This window comes from Eriocheir sinensis, unplaced genomic scaffold, assembly GCF_024679095.1.
Source record: "Eriocheir sinensis breed Jianghai 21 unplaced genomic scaffold, ASM2467909v1 Scaffold855, whole genome shotgun sequence".
NCBI classification, from domain to species: Eukaryota; Metazoa; Arthropoda; class Malacostraca; order Decapoda; family Varunidae; genus Eriocheir; species Eriocheir sinensis.
Window position 1 is genome coordinate 171,541 of NW_026112225.1, and position 11,193 is coordinate 182,733.

Consider the following 11,193-nt stretch of genomic DNA (forward strand, 5'->3'; position numbering starts at 1 on the left):
TAGTAAACAGCGCCGCCACTCGTCTATGTAACCATTATTAGTAAACAGCGCCGCCACTCGTCTACGTAACCATTATTAGTAAACAGCGCCGCCACTCGTCTATACAACCATTATTAGTAAACAGCGCCGCCACTCGTCTATACAACCATTATTAGTAAACAGCGCCGCCACTCGTCTATACAACCATTATTAGTAAACAGCGCCGCCACTCGTCTATACAACCATTATTAGTAAACAGCGCCGCCACTCGTCTACGTAACCATTATTAGTAAACAGCGCCGCCACTCGTCTATGTAACCATTATTAGTAAACAGCGCAGCCACTCGTCTACGTAACCATTATTAGTAAACAGCGCCGCCACTCGTCTACGTAACCATTATTAGTAAACAGCGCCGCCACTCGTCTACGTAACCATTATTAGTAAACAGCGCCGCCACTCGTCTACGTAACCATTATTAGTAAACAGCGCCGCCACTCGTCTACGTAACCATTATTAGTAAACAGCGCCGCCACTCGTCTACGTAACCATTATTAGTAAACAGCGCCGCCACTCGTCTACGTAACCATTATTAGTAAACAGCGCCGCCACTCGTCTACGTAACCATTATTAGTAAACAGCGCCGCCACTCGTCTATACAACCATTATTAGTAAACAGCGCCGCCACTCGTCTACGTAACCATTATTAGTAAACAGCGCCGCCACTCGTCTACGTAACCATTATTAGTAAACAGCGCCGCCACTCGTCTACGTAACCATTATTAGTAAACAGCGCCGCCACTCGTCTACGTAACCATTATTAGTAAACAGCGCCGCCACTCGTCTACGTAACCATTATTAGTAAACAGCGCCGCCACTCGTCTATACAACCATTATCAGTACTAAAGGTGGCTGTGATAGGTTAGTTAGGCGGTATACACGTTGATGAACACCCGCAGACCTTTTTTTTCATCTTCTTCTTCTTCTTCTTCTTTGTCAGATTTATCAGCCCGTCGTTATACATGGTCGTTGAACAACCGCAGACTAACCGTTTACGATTGAGAACGATTATTCAGCCTTTACCGCTTCCATTAACGAGAAAAGCTTGGCTGCAGTGGCGTTGGTGAGCTAATTATTAGGACTGTATCACCTTTCACATATATATCTAATAACAAACGTTGCAGTTACAGAAAGTCCAGCAGAAAACAGGGCACTCACTGGCCACAACAAAGTCGATATTTAGTAACAATAAACTTCGCTGGACAACGAAGACTCGGAACACGACAAAGAGGCGACCGTCAGGACAAGTTGACTTCCAGCTCGTGAGTCCTGCACTGATATAAATAGGAACGCAGATATATTACGTGTCCCTCTTTACTATATACATTAGGGAGGCATGAACGTATCTCACCATTGCGTGTTTCCTCGGAGGCTAAGAATACCACGCCACAGTCTTCGGGCCGACAATGCGGTAAAGGGACGCGTGGAGCCTTGTGTGTTAGCTGTTCATGCCTGGCCACGAGACACTCAGATGTCCGATGTGGCGCGAGGAAGCTGTCCTAGCATCACAAAACAGCTCATGAAAATCAACAACTACGACTAATCCCCAAGGCCACAGAGAAGGTTAACCGGGTTTTCATGGGTGACTTTCCCGTTCAAGAAGCAGAAGTCGTGTAAAACTGTTCCTAGCATCACAAAACACCTCATGAAAATCAACAACTACGACTAATCCCCAAGGCCACAGAGAAGGTTAACCAGGTTTTCATGAGTGACGTTCCCGTTCAAGAAGCAGAAGTCGTGTAAAACTATCACTGGGATCACAAAACAGTCCATGAAAGGCCCAGCAAATTCTTAAACGTATCGGGCTCCCATTACGACTATTTCCTGAGACCACAGAGAATATTAACCGGGTTTTCATGGGTGACTTTCCCGTTCAAGGTGCAGAGGACGTACAACTATCACTGGCATCACAAAACAGCCATGGAAATCCCAGCAACTACGACTAATTCCTAAGGCCACAGAGACGATTAACCGTTCAAGAAGCTGAAGTCGTGTAAAACTATCACTGGAATCACAAAACAGTCCATGGAAGGCCCAGCAACCAGCCAAGAGAAGATGGCGCCACTATAAACACTTGCCTGCGCCATGACGGGCTGGGGCCGAATACCATTCAGGCCCCTCAAGCAAGCCTACCGGCGCAATAGGCGGAGACGTAAAAAAAAAAAAAAAACTTCTACGAGAGGCTTTTCGAACAGACGAACTGAGGCGCCCAGACGTTTAGGAATACAAACTTAGAAATCTGTCGACCCTGGGATAATACTACCACCATATTAATTCACAGATAGACGACACGAGCTTGATGCAGACTTTAAGCTGCGGGGATGAAGGAAATGAAATTGTAATGAAGTCACCGGCGAAACGAAAACACGCAGAAGACATGTTTGGAAATTAGCTCTTTACCAAAACTTATAATTAGGAAATGAGTCGAACGTAGGCTCCCCCCCCCCCCTCTCTCTCTCTCTCTCTCTCTCTCTCTCTCTCTCTCTCTCTCTCTCTCTCTCTCTCTCTCTCTCTCTCTCTCTGTCTGTCTGTCTGCCTCTCTCTCTCTCTCTCTAGTGGCGTTCCTCAGGGCTCGGTTCTTGGCCCAGTGCTCTTCATTATTTACATCAACGATGTGGATGTTGGAATCAATAATCTCATAAGTAAATTTGCAGACGACACAAAGATTGATAACTCGGTTCTCACTGACGAAAACAGATAAAGACTCCAAGAGGATTTGTATAAAAGTTCAGCTTGGTCTGATAAATGGGAGATGCTCTTTAATGTAGACAAGTGCCAAGTCCTTCAAGTCGGAACAAGAAATAAGAAGTTCGATTACGAAATGCGCGGCGTCAAACTCAAAAGCGTTCAATGCGTTAAGGACTTGGGGGTCAGAATCACGTCAGACCTCAAATTTTCACAGCAATGCATCGATGCAGTAAATAAAGCGAACAGAATGTTGGGCTTCATAAAAAAAAAACCTTTTTATAAAAAAAATAGAGAAGTAATACTTCCGCTCTACAATTGTTTAGTCAGACCCCACTTGGAATATGCGGTACAGTTTTGGTCTCCCCATCATGCAAAGGACATTGCTAAATTAGAAGGTGTTCAACGTCGGGCAACAAAAATGATCCCTTCCTTGCGCAACAAATCCTACGAAGAAAGGCTTTCCACCCTTAACATGTTCTCTCTTGAGAAACGTCGCCTTTGAGGAAAACTGATCGAACGTTTTAAAATACTTAATGGTTTCACGAATGTGGACAGATCAAAATTGTTTATGATCGATGACACTTTGCGAACGAGGAACAATGGCACAAAACTCAAATGTAGACAAGTAAATTCAGACTGCACCAAATTTTTCTTCACCAACGTTGTAGTGCGAGAATGGAATAAGCTCCCACCATCAGTGGTCCAGTGTAACACGATTGACTCCTTTAAAAACAAGCTCGACCGTCATTTCCTTCAACTTAATATTAACTAGAGTAGAAATGAAAAATTTCGGAGACATCTGATTAATGTAAAATCACTTAGGTTTAAGGACATATCACCTAGTGTGGACCAAGGGGTCTGTGTGGTCTGATTATCTATGTAAATCTATGTAAATCTCTCTCTCTCTCTCTCTCTCTCTCTCTCTCTCTCTCTCTCTCTCTCTCTCTCTCTCTCTCTCTCTCTCTCTCTCTGTCTGTCTGTCTGTCTCTCTCTCTCTCTCTCTCTCTCTCTCTCTCTCTCTCTCTCTACGAACATGATCCAATTCCTGTAAAGCGCGCGCACACACACACACACACACACACACACACACACACACACACACACACTCAACTGCCCCCCTTCCCTCCCAACACACATTATATATATTTCATTTTTTGTTTCATTGTACATTATCAGAGCGCGTGGCATGTTTAATTCAACCACTGATAGGCGGACCCATCAACGCTGAAAATATACAAGATTCATTGGAATATAATGTGTGTGTGTGTGTGTGTGTGTGTGTGTGTGTGTGTGTGAGAGAGAGAGAGAGAGAGAGAGAGAGAGAGAGAGAGAGAGAGAGAGAGAGAGAGAGAGAGAGAGAGAGAGAGAGAGAGAGAGAGAGAGAGAGAGAGAGAGAGAGAGAGAGAGAGAGATGGATAGATATAGATAGAGAGAAAGAGAGAGAGATAGATACACAGACAGATATACAGACAGATATATCGATAGATAGAGAGAGAGTTAAACAAGTATCGTTCGTGTGGTGTATTTTTCCCCTCCACCAACAATCTGTATTCCCCGTTCCGTTCATTTCCGGCGCCGCGTGCTATCACGTAATCGTATTCTCCTGTTCAGCTTAACATTGATATTGGAACGAATTTCATTTATCTATCGGATGTTATTTTTTTTATTGGTTACGAATGACATGAAAACTACTACTAACTTTATAGCATAACTTCATGATGAGATTTGTGGGTATTTGCATTTCTTTTCCACCTAAGTATGTTGATTTTCTCTCTCTCTCTCTCTCTCTCTCTCTCTCTCTCTCTCTCTCTCTCTCTCTCTCTCTCTCTCTCTCTCTCTCTCTCTCTCTCTCTCTCTCTCTCTCTCTCTCTCTCTCTCTCTCTCTCTCTGGTATTGACAGGCCGGGGAACTTATGTGAGGCAATAGTAAGAAAACGTCAAAATTCCTACAACGTATTTTACACTCTTTATTCTTTCTTTTTTATTCAATATTCTCATAAATTTCTGCCGGTGTGTGTGTGTGTGTGTGTGTGTGTGTGTGTGAGAGAGAGAGAGAGAGAGAGAGAGAGAGAGAGAGAGAGAGAGAGAGAGAGACAGACAGACAGACAGACAGACAGACAGACAGACAGACAGACAGACAGACACACACACACACACACACACACACACACGCAACCCCTCCACCCCCCACCCCCCCGACACACACAAAGAACGCCAAAACGAAAACTCAACCTCAATAAAAAAAAAAAAATCACATCCACCACAAAAAATTACATCACAAAACACCGCAAAAAAAAGCATAATAAAAAACAACAGAGCGGTCGGTAATTGAATCCAACTGACATGTTTTAATTTTGGGCCACGTCGTCGCAATAATGAGTTCGCTATCCCGATTATGCCTCTCGGACTGGTGGCAACAAGGGGGAGAGGAACGCCCACAACAAGTACATAATGACTCACGCGCTTATTACTGTGTTGGTCAATGAGGGACAGTTATTATTTGGCCAATGGATCACGGGGCGGAGAGGGGGCTGGGGTAAGGGAGGTTGGGGCGAGAGGGGATTGCGTCGAGGCGTGGGGGTGTCGGGGTGAGGGGGGTTGGGGAGGGGTAGAGAGGGAGTTGGGGCGAGAGGTGGTCGGGGCGGGGTTGAGAGGTAGGTCGGGGTGAGGGGGGAAGGCATGTGGAGTAATTCTGAGGTCCATATTAACAAACTCTTCGAGGCAGAGGTTGTCGGGGTTTCCATGGGTGTTTTCCTGAGCCTGGCGGAAGTTTTGTAAGGCTTCCGCGCCATGGAAACGCTCTTGACATCCCAACGTTTAATACTTAGGTCGCTATTATCAAACTTTTCGAAGCCTTAGTACCTCTATTTCAAAAGGCTCTCAGAGAGGTTGTCGGGGTTTCCATGGGTGGTTTCCTGAGCCTGGCGGTAGTTTTGTAAGGCTTCCGCGCCGTGAACGGGGAAACACTCATGACATCCCGACGTACTTCCTCTCTGGCTTTAATAAACGTTCGTAACAAGAGCCACAAACGTTCGATAATTATAATGAGCGTGATAAACCTCAGAGGAGCAGTTAAGCATTAAACATCTAGAAAAACAAACAAACACTCTATATTAAGCCAACGAGTCGGGAGGTCATACTTTTTTTCCTGTATTAATTTATTCACAATGAAAACGCTATTAATTATTTTTCCAGGTGTCGTATAATTAATAAAGCGATGGACAGACTTAGTTTTGAACGGGATTTGAGTTGTTATTGTTTTGTGAAATACTGATGAAAGGTCAATGCACTTAGAGAAACTTGCGAACTCCCTCCCCCTCTCTCACACACACACACACACACACACACACACACACACACACACACACACACACACACACACACACACACACACACACACACACACATTTTAGCTCCTTTTTTTCTCAGACACTTTCGGCTCTCACAGCAATTATTTCCCAAGTCCACAAAGGATATGAGTCGGTGCTTTTTTCACGTTCATGGTGCAGAAACCTTTTCAAACTATCACTAGGCTCATGAAACCACCCATGGAAATGCCCACACAACCTCTACCAAAGCCTTATAAAACTACCCATGGAATTACTAACACAACTTCAACCAAAGCCTTGTAAAACTACCCATGGAAATACTAACACAACTTCTAACAAAGCCTTATAAAACTACCCATGGAAATACTAACACAACTCTACCTAAGCCTTATAAAACTACCCATGGAAATACCAACACAACCTCTACGAAAGCCTTATGAAACTACCTAAGGATATACCCACACAACCTCTACCAAAGCCTCATAAAACTACCCACGGAAATACTAACACAACTCTACGAAAGCCTTATAAAACTACTCATGGAAATACTAACACAACTCTACGAAAGCCTTATAAAACTACTCATAGAAATACTAACACAATCTCTTTCAAAGCCTTATAAAACTACCCATGGAAATACTAACACAACCTCTACGAAAGCCTTATAAAACTACCCATGGAAATACTAACACAACCTCTACCAAAGCCTTATAAAACTACCCATGGAAATACTAACACAACCTCTACGAAAGCCTTATGAAACTACCTAAGGATATACCCACACAACCTCTACCAAAGCCTTATAAAACTACCCGCGGAAATACACGCAACCTCTACGAAAGCCTTACCAAACGTGGGTGCGTATGCTCCGAAATATTTAAGAATACCACCCATAGTAATCCAAATTTTGTCCCATCGGCGTCTTGTTGCTTCTTGCGTGAGGATAGGCGACCTGTTGTAACTCAGGAATCTAGACGTAGCTTTTATGACACTCAATAACATTTACCTTGTATCTTGAGGAAAATCTAATAAACGAGAGAATATGAGAGAGAGGGAGATAGAGCTAGACAGATAGATAGAAATACATAGATGGATAGATGGATGGATAGACAGATAGATAGACACAGAGAAAGTAGATATATAGAGGGATAGAAAGACAGAGAACCAAGTGATTTAATGACTGAATGAGTGAGTGAGTGAGTGAGCGAGTGATTGAATGCCTGATGCAGCGACTGACCGACTAATTAACTGACTGACTGAGTGCCTAGGACTGACAGACTGACTAACTGGATGAAGAAGCGATTGATTGGTTGACGGACAGACAACGACAGACAGATACACACAATGACTGACAAGGAATGAATACTGAAAACTGAGTAACATTAAACGTTGAGAAGGGAACGACGGATGAAAATAGAGGAGGAAGAGGAGGAGGAAGTGACCGAATGTGAAAATCTAAAAGAGAGAGAGAGAGAGAGAGAGAGAGAGAGAGAGAGAGAGAGAGAGAGAGAGAGAGAGAGAGAGAGAGAGAGAGAGAGAGAGAGAGAGAGAGAGAGAGAGAGAGAGAGAGAGAGAGAGTATATGGACAGGAGATTTTCTTTTAAATATATTGCATTGAAGGTGATCGCTAATTTAGCATGTTAGGGGAGGCGGTGGCTGAGTGGTTAGCGTGCCGGCGTATGAAGTAGACAGGGCTAAAGCGCAGGGCGTGGGTGGTTTGCTGTTACCTGAAGGTGGTTGTTGATATCAATTCGCAGGGGAGAGTTGAAAAGTAATGAGACTTGCCTCCACCTTTTCCTGGTTGTCAGTCCTCTCCAGTTAATAAGCCACACTTGTTTTCATCCCATTCCCCCACAGTTACTTTAATGTTCGTTATGTTTCTCATTTCGCATTTATCTAGCTACACATTTATAGATATAGAGATATTATTTCTTCTATTCCTCTGGTCACTAGACTTATAAACCTACCCATGGAAGTACCCACACCACAACTCCTACGAAGCCTTGTTAAACTATCTCTAGGTTCATAAAACTACCCATGGAAACACCCACACCACAACCCCTACGAAGACTTGTCAAACTATCTCTAGGTTCATAAAACTACCCATGGAAATACCCACACCACAACCCATGTGAAGAGGCCTTGTCAAACATCTCTAGGTTCATAAAACTACCCATGGAAATACCCACACCACAACCCATACGAAGAGGCCTTGTTAAACTATCTCTTGGCTCATAAGACTACCCACGGAAATACCCACATCACAACCCCTACGAAGAAGCCTTGTCAAACTATCTCTGGGCTCATAAAACTACCCATGGAAACACCTACACCACAACCTCTACTAAGACTTGTTAAACCATCTCTAGGCTCATAAAACTACCCATGGGAATACCCACACCATAACCCCTACGAAGAAGCCTTGTTAAACCATCTCTAGGCTCATAAAACTACCCATGGAAATACCCACACCACAACCCCTACGAAGAAGCCTTGTCAAACTATCTCTAGGCTCATAAAACTACCCATGGAAACACCCACATCACAACTCCTACGAAGCCTTGTCAAACTATCTCAAGGCTCATAAAACTACCCATGGAATCACCCACACCACAACTCCTACGAAGCCTTGTTAAACCATCTATATGCTCATAAAACTACCCACAACACAATCCCTACGAAGAAGCCTTGTCAAACTATCACTAGGCTCATAAAACTACCCACGGAAATACCCACACCACAACCCCTACGAAGAAGCCTTGTCAAACTATCACTAGGCTCATAAAACTACCCATGGAAATACCCACACCACAACCCTTACGAAGCCTTGTCAAGCATCTCTAGGTTCATGAAACTACCCATGGAAATACCCACACCATAACCCCTACGAAGAAGCCTTGTCAAACTATCTCTGGGTTCATCAAACTACCCATGGAAACACCCACACCACAACCCCTACGAAGCCTTGTCAAACTATCTCAAGGCTCATAAAACTACCCATGGAATCACCCACACCACAACTCCTACGAAGCCTTGTCAAACTATCTCAAGGCTCATAAAACTACCCATGGAATCACCCACACCACAACTCCTACGAAGCCTTGTTAAACCATCTATATGCTCATAAAACTACCCACAACACAACCCCTACGAAGAAGCCTTGTCAAACTATCACTAGGCTCATAAAACTACCCACGGAAATACCCACACCACAACCCCTACGAAGAAGCCTTGTCAAACTATCACTAGGCTCATAAAACTACCCATGGAAATACCCACACCACAACCCTTACGAAGCCTTGTCAAGCATCTCTAGGTTCATGAAACTACCCATGGAAATACCCACACCACAATCCCTACGAAGAAGCCTTGTCAAACTATCACTAGGCTCATAAAACTACCCATGGAAATACCCACACCACAACCCTTACGAAGCCTTGTCAAGCATCTCTAGGTTCATGAAACTACCCATGGAAATACCCACACCATAACCCCTACGAAGAAGCCTTGTCAAACTATCTCTGGGTTCATCAAACTACCCGTGGAAACACCCACACCACAACCCCTACGAAGCCTCGTCAAATGTTTGCTTGGGCGCCGACATGTTGAAGATGAATGACAAACAACACTGCTAAATAAAAGTATCTGGCTTCGAAACTCAATGAAAAAAAGTTTGTAAGATAAAATTCCAAACTTACAGTACGCTGAGTTCGGGGGTTTGGTCTTCATCCCGTGAGACGTACCTGAAGAAGAAGGTAATGGGATTGTCAGGTTAGGCAAGGCAAGACAGAGGATTAAAATAGGATGTTAAGAGGTATTGGGATTGACAGGTTAGGCTAGACAAAACGGGATATTAAAATAGCATGTTAGAGGTATTAGGATTGTCAGACAAGGCAAGACACGACGGGAGAATGAAAAACATGTTAGAGGTTTTCAGGTTAGGCAAGGGAAGATATTAAATTTATACTTTTGTCATCTGGTATAGTTAATATTAGGCTAAAAGTTAGTGTCTATCGTAGTAAAGAGGTGGAAGGGCGACCAGTTTGATAATTTGAAAAGGAAAATCAATCTTTTACTCGCTTTTGATATGAGGTGTTGTTTAAGATGTCATGTGGCAACGATAATATTTGGAAAAAGGTTGGTGCCAATTGTAGTAAAGAGGTGGAGCGGCGACTAACTATGGGAACTTCATAAGTAATATCTATTTTTTATTCAGTTTTAATATGGTGTAATTCAGATGGATGGGCTTGAGGATGATGGCGCGGGTACACGGTGTATCGGCGCTCACACCTTGCTACAGAGCTTGGTCCTGCGGCACGTCTCCTCGGAACTACTCAACTCATCTAATTAGGGATACATACTTTGTACGTACTAATTAATCAGATTCATACTAGGGAGATGATTAAATATGCGACGTGAACCTTTGCCATTATATTAATCAATTTCAACAAGGGAAGAAAAGAAAAAATCCTTGCTTTCGACACGATTGAAAAACAAATTTTTATAACATCACTAATCTTTTCCGGCTTACTTATTTAATAAGTTCTTCACTTCAGTTACTTTGTTAGATATCAAAAACATATTATTCTCTGTACGTGTGTGTGTGTGTGTGTGTGTGTGTGTGTGTGTGTGTGTGTGTGTGTGTGTAGCTATCTATCTGAGGGTATCTATCTATCTATCTATCTATCTATCTATCTCTCAATCTATCTGTGCGTATGAATGCTAAGTGTGTATGTGTGTGTAATTCACCACGGCCTGATCACGTATTGGACTCGTAATCGCATGTAGATACCCTCCCGACATGAGCAAGTGCTCTTTATCGTGATCTCTGGGTACTGCCAGGACCTCACACACCACACACCCCACCCCCCTTGCTCAAGGGGGGACAGTAACCACTCCAAGTCAACGGAAAGAATCAGGCCTGAGCGGGCTCGAACCGCCGCCCTGTCAGCTCGTGAAGCCTGGCAGCGCAGCGCTCTAACCAGTTGCGCCACGGAGTGGTGTGTGTGTGCGTGTGTGTGTGTGTGTGTTGCATTATATATACGCGCCAGACAAGTGATTGGGGGAAAATCCTCGTAATGGCAGTGACCGTCGGCAGTTCCGCGGAATCTGAAATTTGTGTTCGGATTTCGGGGCATCG